Source organism: Adelges cooleyi, unplaced genomic scaffold (assembly GCF_023614345.1).
Source record: "Adelges cooleyi isolate 19-005CV unplaced genomic scaffold, UGA_ACOO_1.1 ACOO_flye_CR_arks_rails_tigmint_CR_PRNA_167, whole genome shotgun sequence".
Lineage (NCBI taxonomy): Eukaryota > Metazoa > Arthropoda > Insecta > Hemiptera > Adelgidae > Adelges > Adelges cooleyi.
Window position 1 is genome coordinate 553,528 of NW_026095824.1, and position 15,074 is coordinate 568,601.

General features: G+C 33.3%; 2 protein-coding genes and 2 non-coding genes across 5 annotated transcripts in view; 2 read left to right on the plus strand and 2 right to left on the minus strand.

Annotated features, from left to right (window-relative positions):
• Nucleotides 1–15,074, minus strand: part of LOC126832949 (discoidin domain-containing receptor 2-like) — a 141,857-nt gene that overhangs the window by 114,366 nt on the left and 12,417 nt on the right. For both annotated transcript variants that reach the window (XM_050564010.1, XM_050564009.1), the window contains exon 2: nucleotides 2,508–2,567. The gene's annotated coding sequence lies outside the window, so the exon portion shown is untranslated. The remainder of the gene's footprint in view (nucleotides 1–2,507; nucleotides 2,568–15,074) is intronic.
• The window catches only part of LOC126832950 (myrosinase 1-like), a 129,995-nt gene that overhangs the window by 61,059 nt on the left and 53,862 nt on the right, over nucleotides 1–15,074 (plus strand). The window lies entirely within an intron of this gene.
• Trnat-agu (transfer RNA threonine (anticodon AGU)) lies at nucleotides 609–682 on the minus strand. Its single transcript has one exon. It is a non-coding gene; the product is annotated as a tRNA-Thr (tRNA).
• Trnat-agu (transfer RNA threonine (anticodon AGU)) lies at nucleotides 2,133–2,206 on the plus strand. Its single transcript has one exon. It is a non-coding gene; the product is annotated as a tRNA-Thr (tRNA).

Below are 15,074 nucleotides of genomic sequence, written 5' to 3' on the forward strand. Positions count from 1 at the left end.
AAATATTAAAAAAAGAATTATAGATCTTAATATTTTGTAAATATCAAATTGTTCTATCAAATGTCTACAATTTTTGTTTTGAAGGAAGGGGGGTTGACCTCTCTTAATTAATATCGCCCCCCCTGAGGTGAAGTCTCAAATACGCCACTGCTACCTCAAGACCTTTCATAAATAAAGTATTATGTGGATACACTAAATAATCAACATCTGTCAGCAGTTATAGTAGTAGTTTTCAATATAATATTTTATGAATATATTATTTTAGGTAATATTATTAGTTAAAAAAAAAATTCCTACCTCATAGGAATATTAATTTCAACGGGTTTTAAACGAAACATAAAATATATTATTATTTATTAGATATCGATAATTTAGTGTAACCACGGAATATTTTATTAAAAAAAAAAAAAAAGTGTAAAAAATAAAACTACTTGATTGCAGGCTATAATGTCTAATATTAATAACCAATGTGCAATAGTACAATTTTTATTATGTACAATGTAACATCAACTAAACGTATATGTGTAATATACTAGTATATGTGAAAAAAAAAAAAAAAAGTATAAAAAAAAATTGCAAAAAAATCAACCGTGTTTGATTGTGTAGCGAGGCTCCGGGGAGATTCGAACTCCCGATCTCCTGTTTACTAGACAGGCGCTTTAACCAACTAAGCCACGGCGCCGTTGTGGAATATAGGAAAATATTTGCCCTCTTAACGCGTGACATACCAATAGGTAGCAGTTATTTAATTTTAATTTTATTATTAATATTTGTGTTTTAAAAATTAAAGGTAAAAACGCTTATGATTTGCAAATAATAATCCAATACAATTATTCAAATAGCTTCTAAATAAACAATTACCTATATTATATCGTATTTAATAGTAATTAAGAAAACATTGTTTTATTACTACAAGGTAATTTAAAAAAAAAATAATATTATAGATATTTTTACAAACAATAATAAAAAAAGTAGTGACAGGTGCGGATCCAAGGGCAAAGGCCCATCCCCCAAAAAAAAATCCTAAAAAAAACTTCGTAAATTAATTTATAATATTAATCATTTTAATAACACAATTAAAATAATTTCAAACCAATACAGCAGCTTATTAAACAGTTCTTCTTATATTACTATTTAATCTAAATTGGAAGGAGAGCTCAAACTTGTATAAAGTTCTTTAATGATTAAATCTTGTGTTTAAAAATATAACTTCTCTCATGAAACATTTGTGAAACATTAAATTATTTTTATTCAGATTAATATTTAATAGATCATATATTAAAATCCTAGTGATTTCTGTCGCAACAGCAGAAATAAGTTCTTTATCTTTACGACTTTACGGCTACTTAAAAATTAATTAAGGGCAAGAATAGAAGATGAAAGGTTAACTCAGTTATCTGTTATGTATATAAAGATAATTGATAGTAAAAATAACATTTCAAATATTATTGATAGGTTTAAGAAATAAAAAGAAAATTTGATTTTGTTTTAGACATATATAGGTAGATGCTTTTTTTATTTTTAAAACTAAAATATTATTGTATTGTATTATACAAATTAACTATTTTATATATTATAATTAATTAATGTACAATTGTAAAATTATTTTTTGAATTTGTGTTAATATGATATATTATTATTAATAAGACAAGATTGTTTTGTAAACTGTTGTGTATTTACTTGTGTTAGGTAGAAACTAATAACCTCATATTTCAAGTAATTTTAGACTTAATTAAATGTAAATTATTTTATGTTGGTATAATTAATAAGTTTTAGTTACATATTAAATTATGATAATTTTTAATATGTTCATGGTATAATAATTTAAGATTATGGAGATTTAATTCATTGTCCATCGATGAATGTTAACGATGGCTTTTTACATGATATTGTTCTATTTTATCTAGATTTACACTGTACGGTACAACAATTTGGCTAATAAAATAATATGTTTAAAGTTTAAACTAAAAATAATACTAGAATATATGTAATAATGCTATAATATAAAATATGTAATAATAAATGAACAATTGTTGGTAAAATATAATATGTTCATAACAAAAACAAGAAATGTGCGTGTTTTGCTTGAATGTATCCTTATATAAGTTCTAATTTCGCCGTTGTGACACAACGGCGCTGTGGCTTAGTTGGTTAAAGCGCCTGTCTAGTAAACAGGAGATCGAGAGTTCGAATCTCTCCAGTGCCTTTTGACGGTCGCGCTTTTTTTGCACTTTTTTCCTTGTTTTTTTCATCATTTTCCTGAAGCTACGTCAATAGAATTATGTTTCAGTATCATATACTTTCGTAAATGCGCATTAAACCGTTTTTTATTTATAATAACTACTTATTTGTTCCATTAATCATTAAACTAACAGGATATAATATTATTGGAACTGAAAATATATTTTCTAAGTGAAATTTTAACAAAATTTTATTACATGAATTCGACGCTCGAAAATTATTTAAACTCCTTACAGACGTTCAAATATATTTATTTAAAAACTTACCTGTTAAATTTTCACGTGTGTGGATTTTTTATGTATTAACAAAGTCCTTTATTTGTGAACCTGAAACAAACAAAAATAACTTTAACATACAATTTTTCATGAACAAAAATCATTGTAAAGGCAATATTGAGCTCATATATGTTTTTTAATTTCTCTTATATAGCAACGCCTTACAAACGTGTACAGCAATATGCACTTTTTTTTTAATAAGAAATTTATTTCAGATTTACAACTATTACACGATTTTGGTTATTCATGGATTTCATGGTTAATTTATTGGTCTCTAACATAACATAATATACATACAACATAATATATTGTGAATGTAGTTTTTAAAACCGTCCTAGATTCATGTGCCTTGTGGTAAAGATGTCATACTGATAAAATAGTAGATAGTACATCTAAAAGAGATCAAAACAAGAAGAAGTATAACAAGAGTATATAGCTTATTGTTAAAAATTATTTTACGGACATAATAATGGACCAAAGGGGGAAAAAGCCGTACAATTCCTAATTATCGGTTATCCTACTTTATTATTTTTTTGTCTCACAACGCATTGACAGGTGTTTGTTCACGCCAAGGGATAATCCTATCGACACATAAAGGACTGTAAAATATATAAGACATATTATGTGTAATGTTTTTCAGCAAAATGGAAGTATCCTCGTTTCCCGGAAAACCGATTTGTAACACAAAAGAAAGAAAAAAAAGACTATTACCGAGAGGAAACAGTGGGAAAACACAGTATGATGGAAACTAATACGCAGACCTCTACCCAGCGTGGGCGATAATGTTTCTGTAAATTAATACCGGCAGTCTCCCCTTTTTCGTATAATATACTCGCCGGTAAACGCTTAAGTAGTAGCATATACTATATATATATATATGAGTAAGGACTAAGGCAATTTACTTTATGGCGACCTAAGACAGCCAAAAGCGCTCGGGTGATTAACTACCGCCATAATACCTGGAATGATTATTCTCATTAGACAATTTCGATAATAAATTCTTTGGAACTTCGCGTTGTGAGTGTTATACTCTTGACAAAAGCACTTGGGGTATCTAGTGTATAAAAAAAAGACACCCTGTACACAACTTATGGCGTGTAATACACCGAGAAAGCAAAACTGGATTTCATTATACGCATAATATCGCACAACAACATAATATTTGTCTAGGTGACATTTTGCAACACGATCCGAGGGTAAATTCGCAAAATTAAATTCATCCAATTTGGTTCCAACGCGCATTTGATTGTTCTTTTATGTCACGTGCTAAGAAAAGGTACCTTACAAAAACCATATTACACTCTTTGTAATACGTCCCTCGCAGTTACACGTTATGAGACGATTTATTATGTTGGGCGATTGAATTTTTACATTATATCATAGCAGCCGGGTCTTAGCACACGTTAACCGCCACTATTTGTTTTTTTTTTTAGCCAGCCTGCACTCGCGACCCCCCTTTTGTGTGTACCTGATCGTCTGACGGTTTATTGATGTTTTCTTAGAGAAAATGGAAATTTTCGAACACCGTCAAGTAGGGGATAATCTCATTGGAAAACATACGACTGCTCCGACGTTTACAGGAGGGTTCGCAGTTCGCCTACAACAAGGCACGTAGACCTCACACGAGAGTAGGTGGAGGACAGAAGGTTGAAATAATATAAACTGAAGGGGGAGATGCGGTCGTCGGATAATACAAGAGCGACTGTTTTTTAAGAGGGAGCCAACATCGACCAAGTGTGGTCGAAGGTGCTCGTGGAGTCCTTTTGGGATCTTCCGACCTCCAGCAACACCGGCCACATATTATAGTGTTGGCTTTTGATATTACCACCCATGTGTGTAGAGGTACACGGTTGACGAAGACTCGATAATTTCATTAATTTTTTTTGGACGGGAACATTATGTAAACTCTTCAAACGCGTTTGGTAATTACAGTGTACTCGACTTTTTCTTTATAATAATATTACTGTCGCCGAAATGTTAATTGAAAATACAATTATTTATTACCGCGGTGAAGTGTGCCAGAGAAAACTCTGGTCTGCCCCGGGTTCGTGTTTCGGGAATTGTGTGTGTTGTTACAAAAAACAGCATTACAATAATAATTATAAAACGTTTCCGGTATCGAAATCCGTCACCTTGCTTACTCAATCTGAACTTAAAAATGTAAAACGCAGTGACTTGATAACGAAATGTATTTTTTTTTTTTTTTTTACTTGCGCACAGCTCCGTTTTGCTCGATCGACCACGGACAACGGTTGGATTTAATTTCAAACAAAGAGCACTCCAAACGTGATGCTGAGAAGTTTGGCGAACCGTTGAAGTAACGCCCTCTCTCGTATGAACCGCACAGGGGAAACATTAAGCCGCTGCAATAGGAGACGTTACACCGCGGACTTGTAGGGATAATAAATAATTTATAACGTTTCCGTGTTTGTCGATAAATCATTGGCGCCGCCGTCTTGAGTTCCTAATGTGTCGTAAGTTTATGTATTTACTTTGGTTGATTTTGACTTAGTGTCGAACAGCGGTAGGTACACGTACTCAAGTCTGCGACATACACACACAGTAACTTCCTACACCACATAATATTGTACCAAACGAACCGAATTCACGTTGGCGGACTTCATACAACACACACACGTTGTGTACTTTTGTTATTTGTTTATGAACAAACCGTCATCAGGTTTATCCTCATCTACAACCTCTTACATTTTACCTTATCACATCCCAAGGAACTAAGCATAGAAGGCTCGACGTTTTGTTAGCCCGTCATTGTATATTTTTAACGAACCATTAATCCAATTTACGCCCAGCGTCCTGTACCTAGTGTCTGTATCGACATTGTATACATAACCTAACCTACCCGGCAAACTAAAACAAATTTATCGATCCAACTAAAACTATCGTTATTGTTACTGATGCGATTCAAAGAAAATCAACGTGACTACCGCAGGTTTTCTGTGCCAGCGTCGTACTCAAAATCGAATACTACCAGATAGATGACGGTAACACGGCTATTTATATGTGACTTACAAATTGTATAATTAAATTAAAGCGAAAATCGCACGTCTACAGGCGACGGCGACGACAATGACGACGATAATGACGACGGTGTCAGGTTGTCGACGACAACCCGGCAATACTTTGCTGGATGCATGTTCTAATAAGCGACTCTATACGGGCATGGTGTGTAGTCTTAATTAAATTTCGAACAACCGGCGAGCGAACTTAGACCGAGCGTATAATTGACGATTCGCCGAGACAGTGTATAATCCTATACACAGCTCATCACACGTGTGTACAAAACTGCGGGTATGACCGATTTTGCAAATTCACCGACGCGCCTAAGAGCTTTTCTATAATATTATATTGTTATTATGTCGAGTATAATAACATTACAACCTAACCGATATAGGGGCCAAAGTTTCCCCGCTATGGAAAATTTCAACGTTCATGTGGAGCGGCCAAATTTAAATGAAAAAAGTTGAGCACCACTCCACCCATCCCCTTGTCCGCCAGTTACTCATCAAAACATTTTATCCCTGACGTCGGCTGTTTTTGTGGGCAGCGCGGCAAACTTTCGCATCTCTCCGGTGTTACAACATACCGAGACCGCCCCTCAAAAACCCAAAATGATAAATGAAAAACACCGCACAAAAGTTCCCGCGCTGTATATATATATATATATACATAGTTTCAGACATGACAGCATTATTCTTCATTTCCGACAAAAAAGTAATAATCCCCTCGTCCCGTCATAACACTAGTATACCCGTGTTTACGTCCGGCGACCTATCTACCTGTACATTCTGCAGAATGTCTCTCATAAGACATATTGTTACACTTTTGGTGTACAGTTAAAAAATAAAAATGTAATAACACTTGTACGAACGCAAAATACAATACGGAGGTCTCGAGCTCGTACTTGACCTATTACCATTTTAGTAGGTAACAACCAAATCAAATAGATATGATCTATTACGGTCTGTAATATAGGATCTGTCTTATCTATTATATGGTATTGTCTCTAGTTACGCCACTGGATATGATACCAGGCCCCGGACACTGATATGAACTATCACGGGGAAGATACTTATCACACAAAAACACGGCGGCTATGAAGAGCGAGTTTTTGTCGTCCAACGATTAATGATAATAATTATAGACACTGTTTGTTTTCAAAAGTATGTGTTGGATCGCGACTTGACTTGCCGATTCACAGAGTAATATTCTCCGTTCAACCGCTTGTACAAGCTCTTGCGTTTAAATGTACAGTTAAGTTTGTAAAAATAACAATAATGATAATATAATGATGTACCGGCAAAAGCAGTGCACGAGCACGCTGTGTCATCGATTTTTTCCACACGATTCCCTGCAGCCTACTCGTTTGAGCTTTGCCGACGTGCGTTAAAAAAAAAAAAAAAACCTGTCAAATAGTAAGATTCAATTTGTCAAAACCATCGGCGGTTTTTTAGTATTTTTTTTTTTTGCAGATACTCTCATATCGGTTGTGTTGACGACAATTACTTGTCCACGCGTGCGAGACTTTTCGTCGGATCATATTGTAATCCAAGTACACCAATAAACAACGCAGGACCAGATCGACCTACGCGGTACAGGTAACAGGGCCACTCCGCCGAAGAAGAAAAGCAAATCAAATACTGAAGACGTCCATTATGTTTCTTATTAAATGTACTTCCAATATATTATGACATTGAACAGTGGCGGCTATCTTGCAAAATAATGGTGTATCAATTTTAAAGCCATAAACCACCCACCCACCCTAACACAAAATTCTAAGGACTATTAGGTATTTAATATGTGCAGTACACATTCATAATACAAATATATTATTATTTAATTCTATAATTGTATGACTTTATACAAGTCACTCATTCACCATGACTACCCACCCAATTTGAAAGGTGTATCGACGGATACACCTTTAGTATAGGATAGCCGCCACTGATATTGAACAGCTCTAAGGCCCTATATCAGATGGCGGATGCGTGTTATGTACGTCGCACACTGTCCCGACGGCCTCGTTAAACATTTAAATTTTTTTATTGTAAATTTACAACTTTTTTAATAGTGTTGGTTATTGTTTTTGTTCGTTGTACGCATGAAATTACACTGTTTTTTATTATGTGTGTTCGGCGTATTACTCTACGGTGTATACCCTTATTTTTGGTTTTTTTTCTCGAGTAACGACAATATTTATTCCAGTAATTCCCTATCGATCGTCTTGTAAAAGGTTTACAATATGTAGTCGTCGTATACCTACATTATTATAACAGACTGCTGTTATTATTTTCAACACAAAGACGTCACGTGCGGTGTTTACGCGGCCACTGAAACCTCAAACAATGTTGAAAAAGTATTTGTACACCGATATAGTTCTACGTGACTGTTAAGATTTCGCCAGGATTGCCGGGTAAGTGCTAGACCACTGTGTAACATAACACTACACAGCTCGCCGATATATATTATATGCACAACTATCTCCTAGAGCGGGGATTTATATAATATTTGCAATTCGCAACAAAACAAACCTTTTTTGTGTTATTTAAATAATATATTATATTTTTGTTTGGGGGTTTTTTTTTTCACAATAAAACGGCTAAGTGCCCGTTCCCACTGTGGCTCTGCTATACTACCGTGTAAAATTATGATAATTGCCTTTTGCACAAAGCCCGGCTTGTACACTGAACATTGCAAATCTAGGGTGATTATAATATACACACAGCGCGTTTGTACCCTGCTAATTTACAGTGCGATGCATAAAGGATAAAAACATGTTGAGTGTAACAACTGACGTATGAAAAAAAATGAGAGGAATAAAAAGTAAATATAATACACAATCCAATAGGTACTATTATTGTGGTTTTCCAATAACCAATTTATATCTACCTTAATTTTTCATTACACTAAGTGCATTATGTGCATTGTATATTGTTATAAAATTATTTTCTCATCGTATATTATGAAAAATAGAAAGAGATAATATACGATACTAATTTGATGTTGTTTTAATTATGTATAATTTATTTAATAAATAACAAAAATGTTAGTTATTTTTCAACAATATTTATTAGACGTGAGATGTGGTATGAGCTTTATTAGTCTGAATAATTAAAAATCTGTAAATCAAGCGTTTATACGTTGGAACGCTAAATGCAAAATAGTTATACCTGGCTAACAATAATAAAAAACTACAGACAATTTTCATTACATTAAAAAAAAACTGTATTCGATAAAAAATATGTATAAATTATTACTTAAAATAACGTACATTAACTATATTAAAACGATCAAAGTATACATAACCCAATTCATTAAAGTGTTATTAGCGTCCGAACCGTCCATGGGCGTGGCCTATTACGGAACGAGGTAACCATTGGCAGAAATACCTGCTCATAATAATTATGTAAATACCTTAAAATCTTAAATGTTATTTCACAAGAACATTTTTTGTAATAAAAAAAAAAAAACGTTGAATAACAATTAAAAAGACTAAAACAATGACGCCGAGACCTTGGGCCCCAGGGAGATTCATTAATTTTTATTTTCTTTTGTTATGTACCTATACCTACATAAATAAATGTACACCGGAAGGCTTAACGAAACAGCTATATGCTAATATGGATTACCGTTAAATTAAGCTTATAATACTGATGATGGCCAACACGTAAACATTGTCTGGAAAAATAAAATGATATACCAAACGTCGGAAGTTTACAAAACAAAATTATCCCTACATTTTTTTTGTTTTACAATCATCAACTAAAATTGTATTATTTTGCGAAATTACTAAACTGTAAACGTGCGTCATATTCGTCTTGTGAAATTTTAAAATAAATTCTGCGCGATATGGTTACAAGCCGTTCGCCGTTGAACTCTTTGCGGCATGGACGTTGTATAAGGCTGTTGTACACGGGCATATTCTTCTTATTGCTTTGCCGAAACTCATAACGACCGGAGTGGATACATTATTATTTATATTATTTTTCTGCCGCGGTGTAACCCGTGGGCATTATCATTGCAAAGTGATCTCGGTAGTATAGGTGTACGCAATAAAGTGTTTCGGTTGGTAATGGATTAAACGCGCAGGAGAACCGCGAGAGGGCAACAACAACTAGATAATATATATACTTACAGTGTACCCGTGTAGTAGGTACGGAGAGAGTATAATGATTTAGATGATCTATAGCGGGGTGTGTTGTACGCGAGATGGGAGTGACGACTGGACGAGAGGGGGGGGGGGGAGGGCAAACAACACGTGACCGGAATGCAGACAGGACGGTTGCCGCATAACCGCCGCCAACATTTTCTCACTCACACACACACACACACACACCTCACATCTTGCGACTCGGATGGTAATAATATGCACTTGGATTTATGACGGTAGAGCAATGTAGGTGTGCGTCTTAAGAATATATTCTTGTCCAATGACAGTCGGAACGCGACACGCGGAATAATGGCGGACCTTCACTTTGTGTGGACTTGTTTTTTTACTTTTGTTACCAATCAAAATATATAGTACTATACTTAACACTTTAAGAGACGCATAACAACTCCTTACTGTAGTTGGGCCAGAAAAAAGTTTAGTCAGTTCAAGGGCTTAAAATTGTGTTTTAAAAAACTTCCGGGGGTTTGGGGGGAAGGGCTAATGTATGAAAGTATGCTAAAATTTACTAAAGGAAAAGGCGACACGTAATTTTAACACCGATTATATTTTAAGTAAGTATAAGATACTAGAGGGAAAAAGTCCCATTTAATATTATCTAAATATATTAGAAATGTAAAAACATTAAATCATTGAGTAATATATACTCAATGATTAAACTTAGTATTGAAACATCATTATAGGAATTTTAAAAATATTTCTAAAAAATACGTTTAGTAATATTTTGAAATTTTTTTTTATTTTTTTCGCTGTTTTATTGACAATATGTTTTTATTTTAAATAATTATTTTATTGAAAATATAATTTTGTAATGAACATTTTTTATGTAATGTTATTTTCAGTGTTGAGAGTGGTCTAGAAAAATGTATCATCGAAGGATTATCTAATCTTAAATAATATACGAATGTAACACTACCACAATCACTGCAAAAATCAATTCTATATATCTTTATTTATTAATATAGTATATATTATGTTAAAACTGATAATAGTCATTGGTCGGTTAAAAAATAAAAGTTCAAAGGGTAATTTTTTTATCACTGCACACCGAAGAGACTTGAATTTTTTATTTTACGTTTGGATATTATCTTTTCGATAAGACAAAAAAATAATTATAATAACTAACCATAAAAAACGTATATACCTATATGCCGTTGCATGCTTAACGTGATTGCACCGAATAATTTACATAATAAATAATTAATGAATTCGTATCAACATAATTTGCTACATTTAATAATAATAAAAAATACCTGTCGGTAACAAAGCTTACCCCTGACACATAAAGAGTTGATCGTGTAAAGTAATAAAACTGGTGATTAACGAATAAGAAACAATTAGTCTTACAGTATAATAAATGATCTAATTAGGTACCCCATTTTTTTTGTAAACTGCGGCCATCGGTTTAAATTAAAATAAGAAATAAACAACAGTATTAATTAGATACCTGGGTAGAGCTACCTACTCGAGTAGAATCCATTAGTTGCTCAAAGATTAATTTACTCGCTGTTTACTTTTTATGTCAACAAAATGAGAAACTCTCTCGGTAACGTACAAATTTTATAACAGTTTGGTCTCGTTGTAAATATTTATTAGCGAACTTGTATGACGAAATGAATTCAGACGACAATTATAATTATTAATGTTTACCGTCGTTGCACCGTGCGGGCTTTATTAGTAAAATTAAGTTTTGCTCTCTGCAACTGTAAACATTCCATCTTTGTACATAATAATATATGTTCAAGAGCACGCGTTAAGACGTATGCCTAGCTAGGCTTATAAAGTATCACGAGTCTATATTTTAGTAGGTATACAGTGTTTCTGTTCCTCGTTTTATGGCACTAGACCTGTGTATATATTTAGGAAACCGACGTTACTCACTACCGTAGTCGTCCCCAATGGAAAAAACAAAATACGAAGACCGTCCGCAGGATTTGACGAAAGAAAATAATCTCCCCCCGCGCAATTTTTTTTATGTGTTTTTTGTTTCGTGTTTACTTACACTGGTTTTTAATCTCGCCGGTGGTGTATGGCGTCGTGTACGAGGTTGTGCTGCGTTGCAGTAGTATTATACAGCAAACGACTGCGTATACGGCACGAGAACACCACCCCAGGGTGTAATAAAATAAACAAACGCAATAAGGGGGTTGGGGGTAAGGGGGGGGGGGTGGCGGCGCAGAACTTTTGAATAAACAATCAATTTTTTATTTATTGCCACCGTCTATGATCGTGCACCGGCCATTGATACAGTAAAATATATATTACACCGACCGAATAAATCAAAATCTATGTGACAAGCCGCTCGCAGCCTTTATGCTAATTGTACGGCACACGGACGGACACGCGGGAAGGGCCTAAAAGTTCAACACTCACACGGTGTGTACGTGCAATCAACAACGACGATAAAAAAAAAAAACCCTCAAACACCGTAAAATATTATCACTTTAGGCCACTTTAGGTATTATAATATGTATAGGTGTAACGACGTGAACACATAAAACGTAGTGCCCTAACCTGTCCGTAGAATACAAAAACAAAAAAAACAAAAATATATATATATGGTGTTGAAATAAAAATCACAACGAAAATATAACTACACAGAGTTATCGCAGATCTTCAGTCAGCTAGATAGCTGTCTTCCCCGCGGAGGAAATAATATTAATAGGGATTTTTAATGTTGAAGGGATCTACAGGTAGTACACTAAGAACTTTAGAAGTGATTTATTTGCGTTAAAAAAATACTTTCCGCGATTATTCGCCCGTGACTTATTGTAACATAATATTTCATGTTTTTTGCCTACAATGTTATATTTACAACGCTTTAAAATGTACTCAATTATAATACTATTATTTGTGCACACGTGTATGCGACATTTTATGGTACAGCAGATAGTTGAACAGTTGGCCACTAAATGTAGTTAAACGTAGTTTTTAGTTTTAACTCAATTCACTAACTCGCATCGTAACTAAATATGTTTACGGGTTACCTTGTAACGGTAACTAAGTTACACAGTTTTTTTTTTATTACAAGCATAGGGATTTAACATTTTAGCAGACTACGTGCACGATGTGTTGAGAAACAGTCTTCCAACTTTTTTATTTTTTATAACAATTAAGTCAACTCGTATCACCTTAAGTTCTTTTAACATATACAAATTGTAACTTAATGCAATGTATCTAATTTCAATTAATTAGCCTTAGCCCTAAGTGACATTAGTTTTATACTTGGGTACTTAAAACACAGCGTAACAATATATTTAGCAAAATACCGTTTTTTAAACTTAAGCATAATTGTCGGTCACAGTTAAATGAAATTTCTGTTATAATAATGGATAATATTATAGACATAAAAAAAAAATAAAAACGCAATGGTACACTACTAGTACTTCATTTTAAAGTATAATATTGTATTTTTCGGCATATCGCTGTTTGTTTATATTATATAATACCTACAAAATATGTATTTTATCAATCGACACAATGCAATTAAACGATATTTAATTTAAAAAATCTTAATGTTTTTTAAATCTCCGCAAGTCCAAACGTCGAGTGAAGTAGAAATAATGGCTTCTGCTAGCCCAAGAATACAAGCATGTTATAAGTTCGAATAAAAAAAAAGTACTATGTAAAAATATAGACGGAAAAATGCCACGAATTCATTTTGTCGTGACATACATTTTAAATTGGACTTTAAAACTTAATAAAGTTTCACTTGAGACGGGAATACCGAAAACTGCTTGCTAGAGTTAACTTGTTCTTTGCACACCGCAAATAATGTATATATATTCTCGTATATATATATATATATAGGTAACTGTATTAAAAAAATAAAAAATGCAATACGCTGTCTTTGTTATAATTAAAATAACCGCAGAACACGTTTCTACTGACCTAATTCAAACGGATGAGTAAAAGACAGACCCAAGTAAATATTAACTGAAATTTTTTTGATTGGCGGATTTTCTTTATCCGGTTATTTGAGTTCATTACTGCCATGTCACTTCCAATTTGGGCGCTCCGATTAGTGTGTTGTACGTGTATTGATCCACCTTTTTTGTATCCCTTTTTTTTTTTGTTTTAACCTTTTGTTTTTTAATTTTCCCTTTTTCGATTTCAATACTTTTCAACCCCGTGGAACGGAGCGACAAAATATCGCGGTCAGTCGGCGGTTAACAGTATTGTCTATGTTCACATTTTATTATAGCTCTGAATAAAGGTTTTAGAGATTAGTTGAAATAAAAATAAATATAGAGCTAATTTTTAACGTTTTTAGGATACCAAACCCCCCAAATCGCCGCCCATGTTAATTATGGGGAATACATTTCTAAGAAACGTTTACCAAAAGTACTATAGCAATTAGTAAGAGCAACGACGATGGTGAGGAGGAAATTTTTTCTATTAAAACAATAATATTAATAAAACAATAACTGTCTGTGGTATAATTAAACTGCGCGCAGGAAAACTATATACAAAGGATCGGTTGGTTTTTTTTTACTATTCATTGACATTGTATATGCATGTACAAAATACGTGTAAAAGTACAAGTATTTAACAAGCGGTTTTTCTTTCGAAATTTTTCGTTTTGGGAAATGAGCTGCAGGACTATAACGATCCGTCTTGAAATGAAACTTTTATGCTCAGCCACGGCCGTTCATTCAATCCATTGTTTACGACCGGTAAACAATAAACGAGTTTTGGAATTCATTGCGAGCCCACCTTTTTTTCGGTTGTAATTAAAAAATGGAAATGGCCGCACAAAAGTTGTACCTACTCGGTTTTTTTTTTCATTCGCCATCGCCAACACTTGTTTTGAAGTACCTTTACAAGCGTTTAATTTCGGTCGGGTCGGGCTCAAAACGATTACGTTATCGATTAGATAATAATATTATCTGTATAATACAATACATAGCCATTATTTCGAACGGTTGCCTTTTTAAAAATATTAATTAGTCGCCGCTTCTTCAATTTTTAGCAAGTCGATGCCTACTATTGTTAGTGGAATTCAGTTTATTCTGCTATAAAACGGCAATAGACCTATAAAACTAATAAAAAAAAAAACACAGCAGAAAATTAAAAATGTTGTGGTTATTGCTTGTACATGCTGTTACTGTCTACAATATTGTTTTATTTTATTATTGTTCTACTTAATACTAATAACATTACTGCGGTGGCTTTTTTCGCATATCTGAGTATTTATCAAGTCTGAATAAAATTGATTACTTAATATACGTATTATACAATCTCATTGGAATTGGAATTTATGTCGAAGAAAACGTTAGAAATGTTAATTATTGTGGAACGAAGCATTTTAACCCGGAAGGACGCGGTATTTAAAATTCAGATAATGTTAATTTCGTTTAAGTGTTTATTTT